Source organism: Artemia franciscana, chromosome 17 (genome assembly GCF_032884065.1).
Source record: "Artemia franciscana chromosome 17, ASM3288406v1, whole genome shotgun sequence".
In the NCBI taxonomy this organism is placed as follows: Eukaryota; Metazoa; Arthropoda; class Branchiopoda; order Anostraca; family Artemiidae; genus Artemia; species Artemia franciscana.
In genome coordinates, this window is record NC_088879.1 from 5,612,126 (window position 1) to 5,640,025 (window position 27,900).

Consider the following 27,900-nt stretch of genomic DNA (forward strand, 5'->3'; position numbering starts at 1 on the left):
CAGATGGCACTCGTAACCTTTACAGAGTTTATCATAATTTGTGGTGACTTACGCTCGTTTGAATAATGACTTTTTTTCATTCTTTTTGATGCCACTACAATGAGGGATTTCCTAAGGACGGTAGGACATCCCTCTTTATGTAGGAAGTGCAATGATTTTGTTAATTGTAATATTTTTGGTTTTGTACACTTTCTGAATTTTTGACGATTTTAAATATTGTATTTATAATTGAATTAGTTGTTATTTTATGATTTTTGACAGGGTATTAGACTAATTGTTAGTTTGTGTGTAGTAGATTAATCAGTACGACGAAGCATGATTGTGAAGATTTTTTTTTTTCCTAGGTTGATGATAAAACAGATAAACGATTCTGGAGCATAGAGAAGAAATTCTGGAAGCTCCATTCAATTACACCAACAACAACAAATTTTTCATTCTGATTTATTTTTTTTATACTAAAATTCGTTCACTCATTGTAGTATAGGATATTCTTAAGTTTGATGTGATTATTCACTATAATTTCTATTCACTTTATGTTTTGTTTTTCTATCCATAGTAATTTGGGTTCGTTTTAGTTTTTACTTAATACATCATTAAATATACATAAGACAAGTTTTTCTAGTGAAGGCAAGGAGCAATATTAAAACTTAAAACTGACAGAAATTGTTCTGTAGATGAGAGGGGGTGACCCCTTCTCTACCCCTCACTCGTTATGCTGAAGTTTTTGAGCGCTTTAACAAAATTTCTTATTCCAATTCAACGACCCTCGCGTTTTAGCCCAAAATTCATTTTCCTTTTATCAGATTAATTTACATTAATTAGATTAATGTTATAATTAGACATTCTATTAGACTAATCCTAACTAAGAAATGTTTCACAGTAAGTGACCCTTGTCAATAGAAACTGATTTATTTTACTTTTTTTAATTCCTTCAAAAGCTAAAGTTCAAACAAATCAAACAAAATATCAAACAAAACAAGTAGAGGAAGTATAAAAAGCAAAAAAAGAAACTAGGAGACAAAAAAGGAAATGAAATAGAGAAGAAAGAACTTACGGAGCTTCCCATTTTGACCAACGTTTCTTTTGCACGGTTAGATCGTGAGTTTTCGCAGGAAACTGCAAAGCCTCGGACTATGTGAGCACAAAATTCCACAGATATACCAACAGCCTAAAAAATTAAAAATTTCTACTCACAGCCAAGAAGAGCAAATAAAATATATACTCCATTATGTCCAGTGAATTAGATATTAGGTTCATAATATTTTATATGACTATACGACTATATTATGACTATTGACTATATTATATTATTTCATATGACTACATTATATGACTATATTACCGTAGATTTATTTTTACCTCTTAGTTTTATTCTCAACTACTGATTGTCTTACGTCAGTCATAGGCGAGTGGTTGGGAGGCTGGAGTTGCGATTCTGTGCCCTTCGGGGCAAGCGTTCGAGTCCTGGTGTTGCGGATTATTTGGTTTGAGAAAGAGCGGGGGGGGGGGGGTTAGCAGTGTAAGCTCAGCTGAAGTCAACACAGCTCCAAATGGGTACATGTAAAAACCTGGAGGAAAAACTTGGGATGCGTCAGTTCCAACCAACCACGCATAAGACTCTCGGTCGAAGTCAGAGAATCAGGAGATCGATACCTGCGCAACACGAACGATCTCTTTGCATGCAAAACAGTTTTAAGTTTGAGATTGAATTTCTTTTCAACCAATTTATTTCCTCTCAAATGACTGATGTCACCGATAATTTTCCCACCATTATTTCCTTAGTAGAAAAATGAGAAAAAAGCAAACAAACTATTTTTTCAACATTTTACTGCTCCACAACATATGTAGTTATTTTTAAAATACATTTGTATAAAACACATTTTCTTATATTTTTGATATATTTATATATATATGTGAGATGTTAATAATACATTTATGTATATAATGTATATAAATATATTTTAATTTATTTAAATTAAATATATATATTAAATATATAAATATATAAATTAAATATATAATAAATATATAAATTAAATATATATATATATATATATATATATATATATATATATAGACATTTAGGGGTGAGAAAGGGGGGAAGGATAAGGGCAACAAATACTTCCTTTGCCGGTCCCAATTGACACCCCCTGTTGAATACGTTTTTGTGCTGAAAACTTATTAGCAAATTGAAATAACACTCTACATCCCATTTCCTTTGTTTCTTTGTTGTGTCATAAATATTTTTTTATTAATCATGGCTTCATCAGATTTTAAATCTAATTTCCTTTACTTTATATATTTCTTTATTTAGACTCACCATAACAAGATTGACAAGTGACACAGCATTAAGGCTAATATCCCACCAGTACATCGCTCCAAGGAGATCAGCTACAATCATCGATATTACTAACATTGTTATTAAAGATGATTGGACATCTAAGCCAAGTAGCAAGAGGACAGCAATGAAGATGGCACCCCCGGATATGGCCAAACTTGTAAGGACATCTTTCCACATTGTCAAATATTGTTCATAAAATACGTAGAAAACGCTGTGAATATAAAATCACTGCAATTAATTTAATTTAAACAACATAAACTTTAAATATATATATATATATATATATATATATATATATATATATATATATATATATATATATATATATATATATATATATTTTATATTTACTTAATAATAATACACACATTAAATAAAATAATATAGATAATTCAAGTTGATATAAACTAAATTAAAAAAGAAAATAAATATATGGCTAATTATTGGCTCATTTATAATTAAACTTTCGATCGGTAATTATAGGGGTGTTTTGACTGCCCATTAAAAAACTGACCGTTTTTGAAACCTGAGAGTACATAACTTCGCAACCGTTTTATTCCACCAAGCAATTGTAGTGTGACACAGTTGATAGTGTAATGTGATAAGTCTCCTGTGTCTGGAATGCGGCTGGAAATCTACCGACGTTTCAATTAAATCACTCAATTCAATCCAGTAAATCACTCAATTCAATCCAGTAATCACTCAGTACATACACTCAATAAATCCCTTAAGTTAATTAATTCAATTAAATCGTTTCAATTACCTACAAGATAAGAATACCACTGGGGCACTTTTAATGCTCTTTCCAAATATACGAATAGCTTCATTTGTAAATGCACCCCAGCCCTAATAGGGCTGGAGATATCCCTAAGCTATACCTCCATATGAAATGATATATATGTCTCCATACGGAATTTCCTTTCAGTTAAAATTCGGCTATGTCATTCTTATGGACAATTTAGAAAAGAGCTAAGCAACCACCTCTTATGCCTAGACAGTTAGTTCTTTCCTCCCTTTTTCTCCCTTCTATCTTTCCTTTTAAATTTGTTTAATTCATTTATTTTGATTGGCATGGTAGTATTGCTGTTGTTGCTTATTTTTTTTCTCTTTTTCTTTGTCTTCTTGTCCTTCTGTTTGAATTTAGTGCTATTATTTAATGTTATGTTTAGTCTCATACTGTCATAGGCTAAAAAGCCCTTTGTGGGGGTCTAAACTTCTGTAATTTTTTTGTGTTTCTTTTGAAAAAATCAATAAATTGATTGATTGATTGATGCACATAAGCTTCCTTATTTGTGAGTTGTTTTTTTAATTGGTTTTGTGTGGCATAATGAGACAACTATTGGCAATAAGCACGAAAAATAGCGCAAATCCTGAAATTAAAAAAAAAAACATTGTGTATAACCTAGGCCGGCCTGGGGCAATAGCCAGCGAAATCGGGGGCGGAGCGCTGGGACGCATTTGCCGGTGAAGCAACTAGTCCATTTAGGAAGAGCATTAAGAGGTGCATCGACTAGTATGTTCATCTTTGAAGTAGCAAATTAATCGTAGATAATCAAATTAATCTTAAATCAAATTAACTGAATCAAGTTAATAATCAAATGAACTAATTTGATATAATATTAAATCAAATTAATTAAAATAATTTATTAATTAAAAATTCATTAATCAATATCAATCAATTTATTTATTAAGCAAATAAATAAATTAATAAAATGAAATTAATCAAAACTTCAATAAATTTACAAATATCAGGATAGCATAATCTCATGTCTGATAATAAACGTGAAGAAATAGCAACATAAATCCCGTCACGGTTTTTCTTCAAATTTCTGTCTCCATAAATTAAGACATATTCCAGTCCCCTTCCCCCCATGACCTAAGCCTAAAATATTATAGCAATATAATATTTAATAGCAAGTCCATCCAAACTAAAACAAGATATCTATTTAGGAATATGTCTACGTTGAACGCAATGGTTGATGTCGTAAAAACAAACTATTCACTTTAGTTTTGAATTTTGTAGGAAAGGAAAGGGAGATGTTTAAAAAGAAAATTGAAAAATATAGAGGGAGAATTCATCTGAAATGAATATTATTCAGAGGTGCGCGAAGACCCCATCTAGGGTAAGATATTATATAATATTTTCAATAGAAAGCAGGAGAGGAGGAGGTGTAAATACAGGTGTATGCCTAAATTTTGGAGGGGAATGGATACTCGGTACGCGGGTATGTATCGTATCTTCTAAGCTTACCTGTAAGGGAATACATGGTGAGGGCCTTCATGGTTCCCACCATTCAGCATTGTGGTGATATTGTCAGCGACCTGCCGGGCAGCTGCCATTCCATTATAGTAGTCGGCAGAATTCTTCATTACTGAGTGGTAAGTTTGAAAGTAGCTGCTCTTTATTACTGTTTTATTGTCCAGTTTATGCCTGTTAACAGCCTGAAAAACAATCACTGCCTTCAGAAATCCTCACCAATATGAACAGTAGGCCCCAAAAAGTCTAAAGTTTCTTTATTTCAACTTGCTTTTTGTCTTAAGGTATATGTTACCTTTGAAACAAGCAATTTTACAAAATCTTTTCTTAATGTTACTAATTCTTATTATTGTATAATTTTTATAATTTTACTAAATTGTATTATACTGATTATCATTACTAATTTCAGTAATCTCAATAATGTTACTACAAGCAATTTTATTACTGCTTTGTTGTCTACTTTATAACAGCCTCAAAAACAAACACTGTCCTAACCAATATGGACAAAGGACCAAAAAAAAATGTAAATTTTTTTTTATTTCAACTTTTTTTTTGTCTAAAGGTATATGTTCCCTCTGAAAAAACGATTTTGTGACAAGGCTGCAGCTGTAACTTACACCAAAAGGACGAGATACTTGTATCATTGGATTGATTAGTATGACTTCTATCCATTCACCGAGCCAAAATTACGATATCACTTAGAATTTTCCTTTCCGAAGGACCTAAACTGCCTTAAAAAAAAGGCAAAATTGTCCGTTTTTCGATGATTTTCAGTCAATTTTTAACTTATTTTCAATCTAAAAGCCATATACGCCAAATTGAAAAAAAAATTAATTTGACAAATGGATAGAAATGAATTTTAGCTATGGAGACTGATATCAAAATTGTTATTTTACGTTGAAACAGTAAAACCGTAGAATAACAGAAAAAAAACAGGTTCGAGAAATGTTGTCACAGCGCCATTTATTTTGAATTGTGTTTCTGATTGAGCGGATTTTTTTAAAAATTAGCCACATGGTAAAGATGAATTCTATAATTGTTTAGTTCATTCAGGTTTTTTGCAATGTGTTAATATTTGTGATTTGGTAAAATTTTTAATATTTAGTTTACCTATTGTTGCTAAAGGGAGGGATATATTAACAAGATAAGCTTGTTTTGGTTTTACTTGGTTGTTTTACATTTGCTGTTTTTTTTTTCATAGGCATGTATTTTGGGGGTAATACCTGACGCGGGGATGCCATGGATATTCTGTGGTAGCCACAACACTGTGCTGGGTAGAGAATTTAGAGTGGCGAAACCCTATATAGGCCAGTGTATTCTCCTGATGAGCCCTTATGTTGGGTGTTGCCTCTGAATTATTTGTCTATATTATTTTTTCTATTGTTCGGTAAATGACGACTTATACTTATTGACGACATGACTGCCTGTCCATGGATTATTCTTTATGGTTGATTGTGTGTGGCTATGCTGTTTGACCTATGTGATTGTATGGATGAGTAGGGTTAAGGCCTCATTCAAGTGCTGGTCTATATTAATCACTAATTTAGGAAAACAGTCTTCCTTTTCTCCTTCTGTCTCTTTTTTTTTTTGTGTTTGTGCTGTAGCATTGGTGATTTCTCTTTTCATGATACTAAAATGCATCTGGCACAAGAACCTTAAAGGTCTTAAGCGCATAATTATTAGTTGGCTTTGAGTACATTTTGAAGTATCTTTAACTACGTATTTTGACCTGCAGACAACGGACGAAAAAAAATGACAAAAAAAATGTGATTTTCTTTATTTTAACTTTTTTTTTTGTCTAAAGGTTTATGTTCCCTCTGAAAAAAGCGATTTTATTATAAGGCTGCAGCTGTAACTTACACCAAAAGGACAAGGTGCTTGAATCATTGGATTGATTAGTTTGACTTCTATCCATTCACCGAGCCAAAATTATGATATCACTTAGAATTTTCCTTTCGGAAGGGCCTAAACTTCCTTAAAAAAAACGCAAAATTGTCCTTTTTTCGATGATTTTCTTAGGTAGCAATAAGGTGTCCTCTGAAAAAAGTAATTTTACGAGAGGCCTGCAGCTGTAACGGAAATTAAACGGAATTAACGGTAAATTAAACAGATATTAAGTACTATATCCACAAGAGATATTACCACACCTCTTTTAACCTGTGGAGGATGGTTAGATTTGAAGTGAGGGCATCTATTATTATGCGTAGGTTTTCTGTAAACCGTAAAATCAAGTTTATTCACACTGTCCGCGAGGCAATCGAAGTCAAACGAAACTTAAATAATAATACATCCCTAAATAGAGACTTGGGTGAATACACGCTCAGCCCTATGTACACAAAATTAATTATAGAAAATAAGGCTAATTCAAAATAAACAAAAATAGGAACGAATAAAAACAAGCCCAATCCCAAAAGAACTACAAGATTAGCTGCAGAGAAGGCAAATATCGCAATAAGAAATTATTCCAATTTTTAATAAATACAGTTAGTGAAATGAATGAACCTTTTTAGCTCGTAAAATGTTAGCTTTTATCACACAGTCTTGGCTGAACTTTTCGTTAAGAAATAATGATGCCAAGGCTATTTTAAAAAATAGATTTTTAACCGAGAACTTTATTGTAAGTGTGTTATTATTTATTATTTTCTTTGCTGAAGACGGCCCTTAGATATAGGGCCGAAATATTCAAATAGGTTATCTATTTTAAAACCTATAATAGGTTTCTCTCTTCTGTATTTGTAGAACTTATTTCAGTTATGGAGCAATAGTAAAATGTTCCTCTTCCGTTGATACATAAAAATTATAGGACAGCATAATAGAAGACCGAAGCAAGCAAAGGGAATATAAATCTTAATTTTAGTTTTTTTGTGTATATAAAGAGAAGGACTGACTAAGACATTATCAAGGCAAAACTTAATAGATTTAGTTCTAATTTAGGCATATAATAAACTGCTATTGCTAACAATCCTTTAGAGAACCAAACACCCTGAGGCTAACGCAGCGAAAAGTCGTAAGGTCTTTCAACGGCCACGCTTAAAATCGTGGCCCTCAGAGTTTCAAGCCCAACATTTGCCCTGCAGCCATTTTATTATAGTAAACAATTTCATTTTGGATCTGAGGTTTAAATGTAGTTAGCACCTTTATCATAAAGTAAGATGAAACAAGCCATCTACAAAATGAAAAGTAATGCCTCTGGTAGTGATGTCATATCATTAAGAGTGGTTAAACTTGTTCTGCCACTAATCCAAAAGCCACTTTTGTCCCTAATTAATTCTGCATTAAAAGAGGGTTTCTCCCCTTCTTCATTAGCGCTGCTTACAACTAACTTATTTACCAACAGTAAATAATTTTCGGCGAAAAATTCACGGGACAAAAGCTTCTCGTTACTGGGCTTTTCTAGCACTTCTTTGAAGCTCAAAAAATTACTTTAGTAGGAAGATTAAGCATTAAGAAAGGCCTTATATTTAAGGCATTTCTGAATATCCAATATTAAGGCCTTTCCTTATATTTAAGGAATTCTTGGGTAAGTTATGGATTGTTTATACTAAAAAGCCTATTAACACGTCTTGAAACTAGGATTTTGCACTACGGAAGATGTGAGACTGTCTGCCCTCCCCCTGCTTAATCTCGGAATTTGTAGATTCTTCCACATTTTCCGTAGGAGAAACAAATTTTAAGCCAATGCTTCTCAATTTTTTCTGAGGAGGGGGGATGTGAGAAGTGGAGCTTCGGACTAATTTTAAGACTTGAAATATGCCCCCCTCCTCGTACACTGGTTTGCTGTATATTTTTTTTTTCATTCAATCTCTTTTTCTAATCATCAAAAGTAAATAGAATTGCCGAGATTATGTGCCAGGTGGTTTGTAAGTAGTTACACTAAAAGCGTAAAAAATATATAAAGACAATAATTATTAAGAAAATATAGTCGTGTAAAGCATAAAACTACATACAAAATGTATTTTTCCAAATCGGGGGAGGGGCAATTTTGTTGTTTTTTATATTTTTTAATCAAAATGTCAAAAAAAGGAATATGCAGGAAAGTAACTATGGATGTACATATTAAGGATTCGATACTACTGTCCAAAACTTAAGCATCAATTATGACATTGAAAAAGGTATACATATTGATAACAAATCGTTGAAGCAAGATGAATACATAGAAAAGATACAGAAACGAATAAGCATAAATAAAAAAAAAATCACCATAGGCATAACTTTATGTGCGCATAAAAAAAACTACTACTACTACTACTGCAAATAACTTATTGCATCACCAAGCCACCTGAGGCCAACACAGCCACACACGCTCCTCCTCCATCCCAATCTATTTTACACCCTTCCAAAAAGTTTCCAATTCCCTTAAAACTTTCTTTACAACATCCTTTCACCCCCCTCGGGGACGACCTGCTTTTCGGTTGACCCAAGACGGTTGGCCAACAAGGGCAATCTCGGCCAATAGGTCATCCTTCATCCACAGTACCACAGTACTTCTAGACGCCGCCTCAACCTTTCTCTCATTATAAACCTACAAAGCGGGATTGAACTAAGACAAAACTAGAAATGGTAAAAAGTAAACAAACTTTACTTACGGTTCCATAGGAAGGATGGCCACCTTTTGGACATTCCATACCAGGATTGTCATTTAAATAAAATTCAAAATATTTGTCAAATGATTCTTGTGTAGGCCACTTTTTATTATTATTGACAACATAGGTTGGTTCGCACCTTGTGCACATAATCTGATCTAAAAAAAAACAAAAAAAAAAAAAAAAAACAATTACCAACTTTTCATCAATTAGCAATCGAATTAGCAGATTAACTAAATACGTATCATCAATTTCCATAAAAAAAGAGACTAAAATTGCAGTTACTAGAACACATTTTGTATGTGTGACCTTGGTGAACTTAACAGCAAGGAAGGTGAATCTAGTGAAGATGTATATAGTGGAACATATATAGGAGTGGAACAGAATATGAATAGTGAAATATGTAGAATAGTAGAATATGAGTACGGTACATGAAGTATAATAGTAGAATATGAATAGTAGAATAGAATAAGAATAATAAGAATAGTGGAAGAAGAATAATGATAGTGGATAGTAATAGCGGGATAAGAATAGCGGAAGAGAAACAATGATAGTGGATAATAATAGCGGAATAAGAATAGTGGAATAGAATAGAAGAAGAATAAGAATAGTGGAATAGAAGTGTATATATTGAAATAACCAAAGCTCTGAGCACTATTCACAGAGGAAAAGCTTAGAAGAACAGGTAATCAGTTATAGAATTATTTTTAACCATCTGAAACCATACAAATAGATTACATGAATCAAGGAGCCCCTGCGCAACATCTACATATTCCTTCCGCACTTTTTCATCGTAGAATACATGTTACCTAGTACTTTCTGGTAGAAGCTGTAGTTGTCTGGAGAAATAGTGCTTTTAGACTTTTATCCATGGGTAACTATGATAATAAATTACGCGTTTCACGGAATCCTTGCGCAATATCTTGCCTCCCTGGTACAAGAACAGTGATATGGTAACAAACTTCGGGGCTCCAGATTTATTAAATAAACTTAAAGTGCTACACCAGAAACTATCCGACTCGATACATTTTACTATTAACCCTTTTCATGATCTTCTAAAATGTTTTCTACAATAATTTAATGTGTTATCAGAAGTTGTTTTTTTTGTTTTTGTTTTTTTTCTGTATATTTGTTTTTATACTCCGCTGTTTCAAGTGGGTCACAATAAACTATTATTAATATATGTACATACAATACACAATATCTATACCAGACTTATTCATCGTATATCACATATTAACTTACTCTTTGACACAGAACGTTTAGGTTTTTTTTAACCTTTTTAACCACGTGTAACCATGAAAGTAGCTTGCCTATCTCAAAAAACCCTTTAGTAATATATAAATATCTCTTCTATATTTTTCATTGCAATTCATGCATCATCTCATAGTTACTTGTAGAGCCTCTAGGTAGCGTTTGCGGAACTCTAGTGTTTTTAATCTTTTTATCCATGTATAAAGATACAAATAGACCCAAGGAGCCCTTATGAAACATATTCATATCCCTTCCATGTTTTTTTTCATTTTAATTCACATATTAGCTGATATTAGCATTCTCACAGAGCCTGAAGGAGCCCTAAGTAGAACAGAAATTTTCCAGGGAGCTCTTATGAACAAATCTTCATTCAGACAGTCTTTTATTTTACTGGAAAGCCGCCCTAGTCGAATGGTTAGGACGCCAGACTGGGAAGTATTTGTCCATGAGGAGAGGGGCTCGAGTCCTGATGTTGCTGGTTATTTGGTTTGGAGCCGGGGTCAGTGGCGTGACTGTGTAAGCTCAGCCAGAGTTAACCCACCTTTAACTGAGTACCTGGAGAAATTTGGGGAAAAAAACAGGTGTCCAAGAGGACAGGATGGCTGGCTCTCAGTCCCCTTTTGCACTCCCTGCCTGAAGGACCATAAAAGGGCGACCAGTGCCACCGGTAGAGACTGCAAAGCCCAAGGCCGTATTCTTTTTCTATATCATTTTTCTTTTCTTCAACTCTTTTTTTCATTTTTTTTTTACTGGAAGAAGTAAAATAAGGAATAGCTCACCTTGAGAAGAGGGGCAAAAATCGCCATTATCATCAACGAAACAGCAACCAGAAAAGTCTCCTCCATAGTCAAGCCAATCATAAAAATCATCCAACCAGGAGCTGGAAGGCGCAGCAATGTAAGTCCTGCAAACACAAATATCTGTCAAACAAGAGAACATCCTGTGAAAGTACAAGCTCATTCACAAAGAGATTTTATGAATACTGAGATTGAGCTAGCGTTAATTTGAGCCAGACAAAATTTCCTATAGAATTCTCCAGCCAATCATAAAATTCTTCAAAAAATCAGATTGACAATAATTAGCGCAGGTCAAGTCTTGGAATTAGTAAAATTCCATTGTGAATTTAACTTAAAACTTAAATGATTAAGCGTAATCATGGTTGCAACATTTGCTACAACCAAAGATCTGCCTAAAGTAGCCAAAAATTTAAACACAATTTTTATAAAAAAAAACCATCGAGTGAGAAAAAATCTCCATTTTTTCTCACTCGATGGTTTGAATTGTTTACTGTAGCGAATTGTTTTAGTAGCAGTAGTAGTAGAAGTAGTAGCGTTAGTAGCAGTAGCAGTAGTTGTTGTTGTACTAGTAGTAGAAGTGGTAGCATTAGACGTAGCAGTAGTAAAGTAGTAGTAGTGAAGTAGTAGTAGCAGTAGTACCATTAGTAGCAGTATTAGCAGTAATAGTAGTAGCGATGTGAGCGTTCAGCATTAGGGCGGAGCTAGAATCAAATTGGAATTCAACAATTATTTTTCCAAACACCTTAAATTTTGGCTAAAATTTTCCTTAGATTTTAAAATTGCTTAAATTTTAAGCAGATAGCAGAGAAGTCAGATAGTCACATAGCAGAGAAAATCATTTAAGCACGCATGTATGCAGGATTTTTTTTTTCATGGGAGGGGACATTAATAAAGAATTTCGATAGGGCCCAATAATAAAGGACAAATAACTTTATTTGGCAACTTGAATAAGTTGCGCCTAGAAATTCAAATGCAATTATTTATGATTTTGGGGACCATCGCCTCCCCATCTTCATGTTTCCCTAGTTTTAAGCCTTACCTATTAGCAATTTTAGCTGAAAGGTAAATCTGAGTAACCACTGAATCCATATCACAGCCAGCAGAGCCACAAATCTTCTTCTGAACATCTGCAGCAGTAGCGTTCAATCCAGTATCTTGGATGACGAAGTAGACAGGTGCTCCAACAGCCAAGTATGAAGTCAAAAACTAAAACATAAATATGCATTATATGTAATAAATACGCATAAATAAAAATATAACTAAAAAATAAGATCCTTCTGAGCCATTTCTGGCGCACAAGCGTCGAATCGATGTTTCAGCAGCTGGAGGACAAGTGGAAGCTTATCGCCCAGCCTTGCTGCGGCGGGGATCGAACAAACATAAATACATAAATAAAATATGTAATATATATATTAACTGATTTTGACACGTAATCAAACCAAAACAGATCCTCTAATAGGTCTAAATTCATATTAATAATTGATAATAATTAATAAAAAGTCTAAAAAGGAGGGCTGCAAAAACCCTAAATTTGTCACATAGAAATTCATCTTTAGAATTATGAATTGAAAACACTTGAAAATTCAAGCATATTTAAGTGGGATCCTGGGGCCTGCGTTCTCCCAAAGGACTAATAGTTTTTACACATTTTCTGCATATTTTCACACATTTTCAGTTATTACAACTTTTCTGTCGATCAGTTTAGTTTATTTTTGAATTGGTGTAATTTTTCTTGATTAAGTTGTAACTTATAGTAGAAACTTAAGGTTGCACAGGTAGAAATTTGTACTATCACATATGCAATGGAAAATCAGGTAAAATTGAAAATTCAATTTCTAATGAGAAATATCTGCAATTCTAGTAATACAGTTTTTGGTATTAGCTGATACAAAAAAAAACAAAAAACAATAAGCTGAAAACGTTTGGCAAGAAACAACTTAACGAGTTGCAGATTTTCTTTTACGGCGTGGTTGCTTTTGCGAATCAAATGATTGTTAATCACTAATTTTTTCGGACAAAAGTGTATATAAATTTAGCTACTTGGTCTTACTTATCTATTTTACGGTTCAAAGTGTCAACCCTGGCATAAATGTTATACTGCCTGAAAAACTTCACAATTTTGAATCAGCCGAAAGAAGAATCCATAAAAATCACTGTTTTCAGGTAAGGATGACTCCAGAGGGCAAGAAATGTTTTGATTTTTATGTCCTTTACACTAAAAGGTGATAATAGTCCATTGAGATAAGGTAAGGTAAAGAATATGGTATTGACTTTACAGTCCGTACCGGCGGTGCTGATCTCTGTTTCATGATCCTTCAGCTAGGAAGTGCAATGGGGCTTGTTTGGAGCCGGCAATCCTGTTCTTTCACTCACCCTTCATGTTAAACTTCCCCAAATTTCTCCCGGGAACTATTAAGAGCTGGGTCAACGCTGGCTGAGCTTACACAGTCACGCCACTGACCTGCGCTCCAAACGGAGGTCGGTTTAGTGCACCTTCCATTAAGGAAGGTGGAAGAAACGCACATTTTTCAACGTCTACTACTGTGGTCTTGTGAAACTATAAATATATGGTTGTTAGACCTTAAGCCCCCTCCCTTAATCTTCCAACCTGAGTTAATGGAAAGTACATAAAAATAAGGACTTGCCCGTTATTTAATGGATAAGAAAGATACAATAGTAAAGAAAAATAGTAAAGTAAATTAGTAAAATAGTAAAGTAAATAGTAAAAATAGTAAAGTAATAGTAAAGAAAGATACAATAGTAATAGTAAAAACAATAGAGCGCATTGCGGACAAGTTCTAAAGAAAAACTATTATGACAAGCTATGTCAGTGGAATAAGGCTATTATCAGGTATTTTTTTTCTTTTCTAAGAAAACTAGAAAGTCTACCACAAAATACTATTATTTCATATAGACGGGAGTAAGGGGATAAATTAATGACTGTTTATTATGTGTTTGATAGTTTCTTCCCCCTCCTACGGAAATTTTCGTCTCACTCGTAAAAACGTAAAAATGTATATAAACAAATTTTAATTGTATTTTTAAAGCTTTTTTTTCGTAAAAACATCTCCGAAAAAAATGCCCACCTTCCCCCGACAAAATCCTGGATATGCCCTTGCTAGGAGTGAAAACCTAAAAATTTAGACACGTGAGGTGATTCTTTATTTCCTTTAACCAAATAGCTTTGACATTTTACCTTTAGTTTCGCCGATAAGAACTGAAAACTGTAGAAGTAGACACTCTGACACAGGGGACAGTCAAGGAAACAGACTTCTTCTCTAGCTTTCAAGCTTATTCCTAGCTTCCCTAGATTAGAAAACCCTTAGGGAAGAGTTGTTTTTAACAAAATATTGGTTGTCATCAGGCATGATCATAGGCTTATTTCTGATCAGTTTCCACATCCAACATTTTGTCTTCTTCAGACCTGCATTTAAATTAGCATTGCAAAGTGAGCAGACTGGCATGTTGACATTTTTCTTTTTAGCATTTGACTTGTGCAAGCGCAAAAAACCGTGTTAAAGCCGCATGAATCGTGGCACAATCAGCCGACAAACAAAATGCGAATCTATAACATCACTGTAACTCAAGTCCTTCTCAACGGTGCTGACAGCTGTCTGGATGCTGCTTATGTTCGTCATGCCATAGATGCAGCCCGAACAAAGTTCTTGAGACGCGTCACAAGGTGACTAACTTTTTCACACAAAGTACACGAGTGCTTAAAACACGATTTACGTGATCATGTGATCACAAATTTGTGCTCACAAATTTTGAAGGATATTTGAAGTCCCAAAATTAGAGTGTCTGAGTGAAGTACATAATACCAAATTTAGTGTCCATAAAAAACAAGGGCATCTAGTTATATAGTGACTGAATCACTACGTTAATAAAACAAAAAAGTTTGGAAGAGTAGGAAGACACGACTGCAAACCAAGATTAGAATAATGAAAGCTACAGTGATGAAAGTGGTCAAGTAAGGCTCTGAAACGTGGGTGCGTCGGAAGACAGAAGAGGAATTGTTGGATATTTTCCAGAGGAATTGTCTTTACCTAATATCTAACGCTAACAACACCTCCAAATCTCGTCAGCCCACCACATGAGCTTTATGGTAATTCGGACGTTTAGTCCACATGCCAACAGGAACACCCACCACCATTCTACTCAATTCTGAGCCCTCAGCGCTTGGCTAGAAGCACCCCCGCGGAAGGCCCCTTTTTCAGGGGGAGAGACAGCCTTACTAAGAACCTCTCCATTTTTGATAAAGATCTTGGAGCAGCAGCCTTTCTGAATGGAAACGGAGTCTGAATAAAAAGAAATAATGTAAGGCCGTTTGAACTGAAATCAAAATGTCACATCGCTCTCTATGCTGGATCCCCAGCAGGAGCAAATAAGTTAAGTAAGACAAGTTTGATTTGTGGCTCTTTACATCGACTTGAAATAGGAAATCAAACGTATTTTTTTGGCGGTAGTTTTAAATATAATACCCCTTAATAGCGAATTAATCAACACCTTACCATTCTTGAATGGTAACGCAACGGATCCTTTGTCTGAAAGGACGCGAATTCGAATCCCAGTGTACCCAATTGTTCAGTTTGGGACGGGAGTCAGTGGCGTGACTCTGTAAGCTTAGCCAGAGTCGACCCAGCTTTAAATGGGTACCTGGAGAAATCTGGGGAAGGTAAACAGGAAGGGTGTGCGAAAGCACAGGATGGTTGGTCCCAACCCCCCATTGCACTTCCTGGCTGAAGGGCCAAGAAACGGAGATCAGCACCGCCGGTAGGGACTGTAAAGTCTAATGCCGTATCCTTTACCATTCTTGAGCACAAACAAACAACAACAAACATAAAGAAACAAACATTTATAATGTATGATCCTCAATTCACCTTACATTATAAATGAACTATTTCCGTATGCTCACCAATGGTCTGCTCACCAATTTCCTGATTTCCGCCTTCGGCCAGGAGTGCAGTGCGTAGTTGGGGTCAAATCATCCGATGCGTCCCACGTTTTTCCCCTAGATTTCTCCGGGTAATTAGCCATTTCGAATTAGCCGCTTGAATCTATAATTTCTATTTTGACATGAACAACAGTAGGCCCTTCTTTCTATCGTTAATAGACTTCAAAATGTCGGCATGATGTCAGCATTTTACAAATTCGAACGTCCGACGAAAATCAAATGGACAGAAATCAAATAAAGCAGTATAATCCATTGTTCTGTCGACAAAGAAGCTGTTTTAAACGTGGCTGAGGCAGGAGGTTCATCTAAATTTTATTTTATTTTTCATACATTTTCATTTCATACATTTTTTTTTTGAATCTGGACTTGAGAATAACATTTTATGTTCCTCTATATCTACATTTCATGAAGTAATATCCCCTAATAAAATTTATAAGCTTTTCGGCTGGGCTTCATTACATGGTTCTCACATAAGAGAAAAGAAAAAAAAAAAAACCTTTGGCCCTTAGAATTTTCTCTATTCGTTATTTAGTCGTTAGATAACTTCATTCATTATCAACATTCACGCTTGTTACATCACATAGGCAAAACAAAACTTGGTGAATCTTAAATTTGAATATTTGGCTTTCAAAGTTTTTCATTTTTGGCTTTCATTTTTGACCAGAAGCTTTCGAAAAAGAGAACTAATACGAAATGCGTTTACTTTAGTCTTGTTTAGAAATCCACCATAAAAACACAATATCGTCACTGTCACATCTCAACATTGTACCTAAAATTTTTTTACATTTGTGAAATAATAACCCAAACCGCTTTTAAGCCCCTCTCAAAGGGAGGACCAGCAGGGCAATATAGATCATGAGGGTCAATGCGTTACGTTGCCCTAATGATCGTTGTCATGTTGTGATATGTTGATTCATTGCCATGCCGCATGAAAAGCTTAGCAAAACAATTTTGGTAATTATTTTAAAAGTTCGAATATGTCAAATGCGACCATTGGGCACGGCTTTGGAATCGAAGTCGAAGATTTAGTAAATTTTTACTGAATGAAATCGGAGTAAAAAGAAATAATGTAAGGCCCTTTTGAGTCGGAGTTATGGAAACACATAAAGGTTGAAGTCAAGCCAAATACTCGCAAATACTCGCAAATACTACTAAAAAGTGGCAATAATAAACAAAATTAATATTTTAGGCTAACTATAGTGAATAAGTTTTTTTTTTTGCACCATAGTACTAAAGTACTACAGAAACAATTTACTTAATTATGTGTATCACTATTGAAAAAGATACATATAATATTTGCAAATACATACATACAAAATGCAGAAAGACAGACAAACGCTTAATAGATTGATAGATATCTCTTCTCCACCCTACAGCAATTCAGGCAACGCAGAATATAAAAATAAAAAAATAAATATTAGCTATTAACAGGGTTATTAAAATTATATTTAGAAAAGAATTTGACAAAACTATGTACTTTGACGAAAAGAGAAGAAAAGGGCCCTTTACAAAAAGGGAATTATTGCAGCTCGGAGTCAGAGCAATTACGGTTAAAGTTTCAGAAGTCCGACTCAGATTAGGAGTAGGTATATTGAAAATGTCTAAAGTCAGTATAACCAGTTTTCAAATACATAATACTTGCTAATTTCTGGTTTGTTTTGACAGTCTACATTTCATGAAATGGTATCCCCATTTAAAACTTTTATGAAAATAACGTACCTTGAAATAATTCTGCATATAAGAATCAGTGGGCATTGAAATATCTTGGTCTAGGCCAACATCAATATGAGGCGCCACACATAGACTAGCAGTTAGCCAAGAGATAAATCCAACGATTATGAGTGGCTTGACCCAGTTGCTAAGTATGAAGGGGCATAAATAAGGTCAAAAACTCTGTAAAGTATGCCCTCATTTTTTGGATAGTCCTTCTTTGCTCCACGAAAACAGCATAAGATGTCTAAACGATTGCTCTAAAACAAATTAACAAAATAAACATTTTTATTTTAATTTATAAAATATATTTTTATTGTATATTATATTATATGTTTTATGTTTTATTATATATGTTATAATAATATTTTATTATATATATTTTATATTTTTATATTTTATATTTTTATTTATTGTTTAGATTTTATATTTTATAGTTTATATTTTATTATATATCTATTCTAATATATATGTAAATTATAATATATTTTTATTGTATATATTATATTTTTATTAAATAAATAACAAATTGACAAAATAAATATTTTTATTTTATTTTATAAAATATATTTTTATTTTATAAATATTTTTAAGTCAAACGGAAAAAAGAGAAATTAAGACGGAAAGAGAAGACTAAAGAGAATGACTATAAACGAAAGACTGAAAGAGAAAAAAAGAGACTAAAAGAGAAAATAAAAGCGTTACTATTGCAATTATACAAAATATTTCAGAAATAAAAATTATCTCATTTGTATATTTTTATATAACAACTGAACGGATGCTCTAGCTTCTGAATGTCTAAAATATATAAAAAACAATAACAGTTCTTAAAAACAAAAGCAGAGAAGAAGAAGACAAAATTGTCAATATTTTTTTTCACCAATAAATTATTTCCCAAAATAAAAATAAAAACAGAAATTTACATTTTGTCTTCTAGTGTCTAAAGAAAGTAATGCAAAAACCCTGTATTTGAAGACAGATATTAAAGAAATAGCACGACAAACATATAAAGCAAGAATCTTAGCTGTTGGCCTCCTACGAGGAAGAAACGACGGGTATCTAAACCCATTTCCAAAATAGAAAACCTATTTCCAAAATGGAGAAAGTAACAGGAAAACCCAAATCCATTAGAATTTTGTCGGTTCCTACTTGGCTTCCTAAATAGGTTTAGACATTCTCATTTGGATCATTTTGACTCCCACCTACAGTCTTTACTATTAATTTTTTTGGGAAGAACAAAAAATTAGGCGAAAACTGTCCCGGAAATTAAAAATTAGAAAAAACATAGAAAATTACCTCTTGTCTTCTAGTGTCTAATGAAAACAATGCCACAAAACATGTTATCTGAAGACAAAAGTTGAAAAATAGAGCCAGACCAGCATATAGAGCAAAGGCTTTGACTGCTGGCATGTCCGATAAAGCTCCAAGAAAAAAGCAGCAGGTTTCTGAAATGGATGAAAGTAGCATGGAAGGGCCAACTTCACCCAATATTCGTCCAATATGTTGCTCATGAGATTCAACAGGGCGCCGCGCTTCACGCTGATAGGTCTAAAATAAATTGACAATAAACAGCATTAAATATAAACGAATTACTAATAATTATTAATATTATTTTTATTAGAATTATTAAGAAAATTATAATATTAATTTTGATAAATATAATATTATAAAATTATTAATAATAATTATTATAAATGAATTATTTAAGAACGTGCAACTAGACCTAGGCCAATCCTGTATATCGTTCGTGATTTCTCGATTGAATATTCTTTAATGCATAAAATTAGTGATTAACCTATCAGAGTCAGGATTTGAGTCGTCACTTTTTGAAACTAGAAAAGATGGGAGGCTTCGAACAGCAATTCTCTATTTTTAATAGGAATTCGGAAAAAGAAACAAAGGCATGGTATTAGTACAAAATAACTGGGAACGAAATACTGTTGGGAAAGTTGGGATCAAAACACTAACTTAATTCCATGCCTGTATTTTTTTCCAAAAGAGAAGAACAAGTTACTTTAATTTCAAAGAACAGAAATGTGTTGAAAAATTGTTAATCATTGAGTTGCGATGCCAAATTTACCTTAGTGGGCTCTAGTGGGGCTCGATATATGTGAAGGTGTCACATGTCGTGTATGGAAGAAATGTCACAGATTTCAAAAGTATGGGGGACAGGTGTGATTAAATTAGGAAAAATGTAAGATGCAACACATTTTCAAGATAAAATTAAGGCCAGGGTTTGTCAGGTAGGACATCATAATTCATAGCCAAGAAATTTTTAAATCTTTACAAACTTGCTAGTGTCAAGAGAAGAAAGTTGTAACTCCGTCGCGGGGGTCCTCTTCCTGAATCTAGTGTTTACACAATGTCAACCACAAGTAAAAGATGAACCATCCCCGCCCCCCCCCATTGTCAACACGCTGAGTTCACTGATGAAGTTTGAATTTTAATGTCTGCTATAGTTCTGTTATACGACCTATTATCTATACGGGGTGAAAAAGAAAATTCAAGGGCTTTTGACACCCAAAACCTAAAATAGACATACAAAAATTTTAAAACCCAGTATCAACGGGCAGCAGAAAATGAGTGGTAAAGATGGGAAGAGATCATGAGATCAAATAAGATTCGAAAATACGCCTTAAAATGTTTTTCTTCATGTAATTTTAAGGAATTTTAGGAAACAACATGCAATTTTGAAACGAGAATTGTGTGTATTGAACCAACATTTCTCGTGACTCTGCCTTTACATCGTGTTACTACTACTACTATAACTACCGCTAACAACTCACCACAGCACCAAGCCGCCTGAGGCCAACGCAGCTACGCTCGCTCCTCCTCTGTCCCATTCTATTCAAAGCCTCCCTCTTTACACGCTCCCAGAAAGTTCCCTTTTCCTTTAAATCTTTTTTTATGACATCGTCCTAAGCCCAAGAGGTTGGCCGATAAGGACGATCTTCGGCAATCTATCATCCTTCATCCGCAGAACGTGCCCTAGCCATCTGAATCTTTCTTTCATTATAGCCCTATATTGAACCACATTTTTCGTACAGAATACTACATGAAATACGGTTAGTCAACCAGGTACCCAGAACAACCCGTAGGCAATTTCTCTGGAAAACATCCACCATATTTAAGAAACTCATTTACCACACTATCGGCACCTGAAGCCTTATTATTTTTTAATCCTTTTAGTACTGTCACCAATTCTTCCTCACAGAACAAATTTTCCTTCACATCCAAGGTATCACACAATTTTTCCTTTTCCTCTATATCTTTTCCTGCAACTTCTCAAAATGTTCCGCCCATCTCTCTTTAACTCTTTCCTTATCACTAATTGTGGCCCCGTTCCTATCTTTAATTGGGACGAGTCTGGATTGACTACTCCCTCTCAATTTATTAACATACAAGCAACATATTTTGCTATTGTGCGGTCTAGCTGCAACTTCCAGATCCTCGGCAATTTTATCCATGGCCTCCACTTCACACCTCCTTAATTCATGCTTTCCCCACTTTCTTTACATTCCTTTTATTTTCATATGATCTATCAATCAGATAATTCTTGTACAACCCCATTCTCCTCTCTATTAAATATAAAGCTTTTTCACTAATATTCTTAGCTGCAATCTAAACTTTCTTCAAGATAATGCTTCAAGATAGGAACATGTTTCCATGGAAAAGAAAACATGGGCTTCAAAGTCTGATTTTTTTGGTTCTTCAATGGTTCAGCCTCCAGAAGCTTGTGACAGTAAAGAGCGTTTCACTTTTTTCTCCCACAAATAATTAGAAATGTTATATTTCTCCTTTCACAGACTCACAAAGGAGAGTAGATAAACATGCCGATATAAGTCTAAAAAAGTCCAGTCTTTAGAGGGGAGGGGAGGAGAATTTTTTGCTTGTTTCTTTTACAAATCATTACAAATATAACTTCTTAAACCACATTGGCCTGCCAGAACATAAAGAAAGAAACCGATCAAAAATGGGGGTTTTAAAGACCAAGAGAAAATAGTGAAGAAACATGCAAAGCGAATATTTCGAGAGAACAACCGCCTCTCTTCTTCAGCGCGAACAGAATAATGTAATCAAGGAGGATGCCGAAGAAAAAACCAAAACGCAAACGCGGAGATTAAACAGAACTAATAAAAATAAATTCAAATATAAATAAAATTCAATAAAAACCAAAAATTACAAGAATTAAAACTAAGTACCTGACAACCATTTGAAACATTCGCCAATATCCTCGATTTGTAAAAAATTAAAAAAATTCTGAATTGCCATCGACCTATACTAACGAATAACTAAACCGCTGATGAAAAAAAAAATACCAGGGCATCGATATTTTACCAGCACAAGCATAAAAGATCTGATCATTTGGAGTGGCAGGGGATAAGTTCATTTTACTTGGAGGGGTGTCACAATAAGATAATCTTACCTCTTTTTAGCGACAACCGACAAGCACGCGTATATAATAATAACCAGATAAAAGAGGCGCTCATGGTAAAAATAAGAAACAAATAAAGCGAATAACTTAACTAGCTCTTTTTAGATATAATACAAAAACATTTAGTTTCACAAGTTCAAAATACCAGCTTAAAAACATTGATTTTTTTTTGTTTTTTGTGTTCCGATAATTTTTTTTTATATAAAATGTCATAACTAGGTTAACTTTCCTAAATTTATATATTTTTTCCCGATAAAAACATTTTCGTTCCGACATTAAAACGAAAACATTATAAACATATGTGTGCTTCTATATTATTATATTCTATATTCTTATATTCTATATATTATATTATATTATATTATATTATATTATATTATATATTATATTATATTATATTATATATATTATATTATATATTATATTATATTATTATATTATATTATATTCTATATATTATTATATTCTATATCTTTATGTGTGCTTTTATATTATGTGTGCTTCAGCAAATATTAGAGATGTTAACGAAACACTGTTTTACTTCCTATTTATGATTTATCCCCCATCCTTTGACTTTAAGCAATTATATGGGAACCACAAAGAGATTAACGTGTTCAAAGATTAAATAAAAATAATAAAGATTAAGCACAAATTTGCTTTTTTTCTTACAAACCTTGCCACAATAGTAACACAATTCACATTAAAAGAATAAATATATGTTATTTCTTTAATAATAAGACAAATTTGGCTATGTTTTTTCTTTCTTTTCTTTTTTTTAGTTCGTAGAGTATAAGAACCAAACTGGATTTAAAATCTATTGGAAACCACAGTATTAGGGGACTTTTTTAAGATCATGCTAATAACGTCGGATTTAAACCCAGACTATTTTCGAAACCCGTTCGACAACATTGCAGTTTGGTATTTGAGCATAGTGACCGTCAAAAATCCCAGATAATGTTGACGAAATAAAATAAATAAAATTTACCTGAACTAGTATAAATATGTTGTCTACACCAACTGCCAAAACCAAAAAGGGGATAACTTCCATAATAATGAGAGTTGACGAAACGCCAATTAAACCGTAGAATCCAATAGACGTGCAGACTGAAAGGCCAACAATGATGATACCACCAATACCCAAAGTGAACTTACTATCAATCTGCAAAAATTAAGGGTTGCTACACATATATTTATTTCTAACTCGTCAGAGAATATAAAAAAGTACACATAGACGGAGTACAAAATAGAGAAACTACAAAAAAGGGAATGAAAAAAAAGACACCACAACGTTTATCAGAACAAATAATAAGGATAACCTCTTAAACCCTGAACAACTGTTACATACATACAACTTTAAACATCTCTGTACAAGAAGGGGATACCATGCATGAAACTGATTTTGCGGTTATGTTTCAAAATACGTTTCGACAGTAGTATGGCATAGTTGGCTATTTTATATTTGCCAATTAATGCAAAATTTTGGGTACACGGGATAAATGAAGCAAACATTTATACTGAAGCAAATATACTGAAGGGAGTTTATGTTTTTCTGTTTGTGAGAAAATCTTTCTATGCCAAAAAACTTGCTCCTGATAGAGAAAGTCAGAAAAGAAAGCGTGCCGAGGAATCAAAAGAACAGCAAGGAAACAGGCTTGAGGCTAAAGAACGCAAAACCGCGCAGTTAGATGAAGATCCACCTGGACAGCGAGAGTCAAAACATATCAAAACTGAAAATGATAGCGATGATGATTGGGTTTGGGATTTTGACTTGGATAAGGTCATCAATGCCTACCAGATTTTAGTTTAAAAAAAACAAAGGTTCGGCGATATGTATTTCATAGCGAAGCTGAAAAATAAAGAAGAAAAAGAAAACTGAAAAAAGAAAAAATGTAAAAAACATGACGACCGGGACACAGGGAATATAAATGACGACCAGGACACGCTGAAAAATAAAGAAGAAAAAGAAAACTGAAAAAAGAAAAAATGTAAAAAACTAAAAAATACTAAAAAGAAAAAACACTCAAAGAGAAATTACAGACCGGGACAGAGGGAATATAAATAACGACCGGGACACTCAAAGAGAAATTACAGACTGGGATACCGGGACACAAATGACGACCGGGACACAGGGAATATAAATGACGACCAGGACACAGGTATTTAAGAATATCGTTCAAAGACAAATTTTTAATTGTAAGAAGACCGTTGAAAGAGAAATTTCTAATTGTAAAATGACTGAAGAACCTACAATGGCAACACCCGAGGAAGCTGCTCAAAACGAATGTATTCAAGCCGAAGTAGCTGAGTTGGTAAAGCGTTATGTTTCAGGTTCTAGGTCCGAGAGGCGCCAGGTTTGAACCTTGGCTTTAGCATTAATACAAAAGAAGAAAAAAACTAAAAAAGGTAAAAACTACAAAAAAACTAAAAAGAAAATATATATATATATATATATATATATAAATAAGTTGTCTGTCTGTGTAACGATGACTCTGGTCAAACATTTTCAGATCAATTGCTGGCAATTGGAAACGGAAAGCTCCCAGTAGTGGGAAATTCGCAATTTTTACGTAGTTTGAAACACATATATAAATCTATCTATATTCACAGGTGGGACACAGGGACACAACTACAATGGCACGTAACTAATATGGCGCGTAACGACTTACGCGCGCGGGGGGCTTATATATATATATATATATACATATATATATATATATATATATATATATATATATATATATATATATATACTAGCTGTTGGGGTGGCGCTTCGCGCCACCCCAACACCTAGTTGGTGGGGGCGCTTCGCGCCCCCCCCAAGCCCCCCCGCGCGCGTAAGTCGTTACGCGCCATAATAGTTACGCGCCATTGTAGTTGTGTCCCTATGTCCCACCTGTGAATATAGATAGATATATATATATGGTTTTAACTACGTAAAACTTGCGAATATACAACATTCTTTGCTGTCCCATTGTCTTTGCATATAAATAGATTGTCAGGTTTACCGACTCTTGAACATGCAACATATAATGGTCCATGGGAAAACAATCTGTATTCAGATCTATACCTCATGATTCTAATGATTGCCCTTGAGCTTTGTTGATGGTGATTGCTAATCGACCATTCCCTGTCCCGGTGTCCCGGTCGTCATTTACATCCCCCTGTTTCCCCCGGTGTCCCCGTTGTAGTTGTGTCCCTGTGTCCCGGTCGTCATTTATATTCCCTGTGTCCCGGGTCCCGGTCGTCATTTGTATCCCGGTGTCCCGGTCTGTATATACATTCGTTTTTTAGTTTTGTTTTTCTCCTTTATTTTTTTCCTTTTTTTTTCTTTTTTAGCTTATTTAGATCTTTAGATTTTTTAGTTTTTTTATTAGTTTTTAGTTTTTTTTTCTTTTTAGTTTTTTTGTCCCGGTCGTCATTTATATCCCCCTGTTTCCCCCGGTGTCCCCGTTGTAGTTGTGTCCCTGTGTCCCGGTCGTCATTTATATTCCCTGTGTCCCGGTCGTCATTTGTATCCCGGTGTACCGGAGTTGTGTCCCTGTGTCCCGGTCGTCATTTATATTCCCTGTGTCCCGGGTCCCGGTCGTCATTTGTATCCCGGTGTCCCGGTCTGTATATACATTCGTTTTTTAGTTTTGTTTTTCTCCTTTATTTTTTTCCTTTTTTTTTCTTTTTTAGCTTATTTAGATTTTTAGATTTTTTAGTTTTTTTATTAGTTTTTAGTTTTTTTTTCTTTTTAGTTTTTTTGTCCCGGTCGTCATTTATATCCCCCTGTTTCCCCCGGGTCGTCATTTATACTCCCTGTGTCCCGGTGCTTTGTTGATTGCTAATCGAACATTCCTTTTGTCCTGGTCGCTTTCTCTTTGAGTGTCGTCATTTATTTTTTTCTTTTTTAGTTCTTTTAGTTTTTACCTTTTTTAGTTTTTTTTAGTTTTTAGTTTTTTTAGTTTTTTACCTTTTTTTAGTTTTTTTAGTTTTTTTTAGTTTTTTAGCTTTTTTATTTTTTTTATTAGTTTTTAGTTTTTTTGTAGTTTTTGCCTTTTTTTTAGTTTTTTTAGTTTTTTAGCTTTTTTATTAGTTTTTAGTTTTTTTTGTAGTTTTTGCCTTTTTTTAGTTTTTTTAGTTTTTTAGCTTTTTTATTTTTTTTATTAGTTTTTAGTTTTTTTTGTAGTTTTTGCCTTTTTTTTCTCTTTGAGTGTCGTCATTTATTAGTTTTTTCCTTTTTTTTTTTAGTTTTTTATTGGTTTTTACCTTTATTTTAGCTTATTTTTCAGTTTTTTCCTTTTTTTTAGTTTTTTTTATTTTTTATTTTTTTTAGTTTTTTACCTTTTTTTAGTTTTTTTAGTTTTTTAGCTTTTTTACTTTTTTTATTAGTTTTTAGTTTTTTTTGTAGTTTTTGCCTTTTTTTAGTTTTTTCAGTTTTTTTTTTAGTTTTTTATTGGTTTTTACCTTTATAGTTTTTTTAGTTTTTTAGCTTTTTTATTTTTTTTATTAGTTTTTAGTTTTTTTTGTAGTTTTTGCCTTTTTTTAGTTTTTTCAGTTTTGACGTCACCTGATCCAGTTTTTTCAGGTGACGTCACCTGACACATCCATCCATCCATCCACAGACAACTTATTTTTATATATATAGATAGATATATATATATATATATATATATATATATATATATCAAATACATATAAGACACATGCGATGTATTACAATAATAAGTAGTACAATATTACAATAATAAGGAAATTTCTCATTCTTTGTTTTAAAAAATCAGACTAAAGACGATAAAAATACCCCTCGTCACTTCCTTTAGCGTTGATGCTTCTGAGACTTGGTTAAAAAAGAAAGTTGCTTAACTTTCTTAGGATCCATTTCATCTATCGTCGTAAGCTGAAAGCTAAAGACAAATAAAGACATAGCAGCAAAAAGCAAAAGAATATGGTAAAGCATTTGTTTACAAGTCAATTTAAAAACAGAATGTTTCGAAGCTGTAGTTCTTAATGACCTCATAACCATCTCGCCTCCAACAAAATTAAGCATTAGAATTATGTTAGTTCTTAATGATGTCATGGCTTTATCAAGCACCCTGTAGATTAATATGACGTGACAACATTTCTGTTCTTAGAATATGGTTTTAAAAAGCTATTAAAAAGCTAAGTTTGGTTCTGACAAAATTCTTTACGATTTAGAACTGGCCTGTATATGATGCATCACATCTTATATGCGAAAAAGTGATTGTCCTTGTTGCTAAAGCCAGGAGGCTGCATAGTTCCTGTATAGGGTTTTTGACATGGCAATTCCGGTGATGTACTTTTTGTTTCGACCGCCGTTTTTTGAAGGGCTTCAGGCCATATTTCAAAATTACCCCAAACTTGTTTCCACAACAAATTTTTACTTTTAAGACGAATCGAAATAAGTTACCATTCTTGAATAAAGCTACAAAAGGCATTTTTTTTTGTCACTCTACATTTTTATTACGTATTTCTAAGTTCTAAGTTTTCGGATACTACGGGCCGTGGTACGTTCTCTACTAGGTTTCAGCTACCCCTCCGACTATGAAAAGCAGAGGAAAAATTA

At 33.5% G+C, this 27,900-nt stretch overlaps 1 pseudogene; it reads right to left on the minus strand.

Moving 5' to 3' along the window:
• The window catches only part of LOC136037737 (NPC intracellular cholesterol transporter 1-like), a 131,246-nt pseudogene that overhangs the window by 16,004 nt on the left and 87,342 nt on the right, over window positions 1–27,900 (minus strand).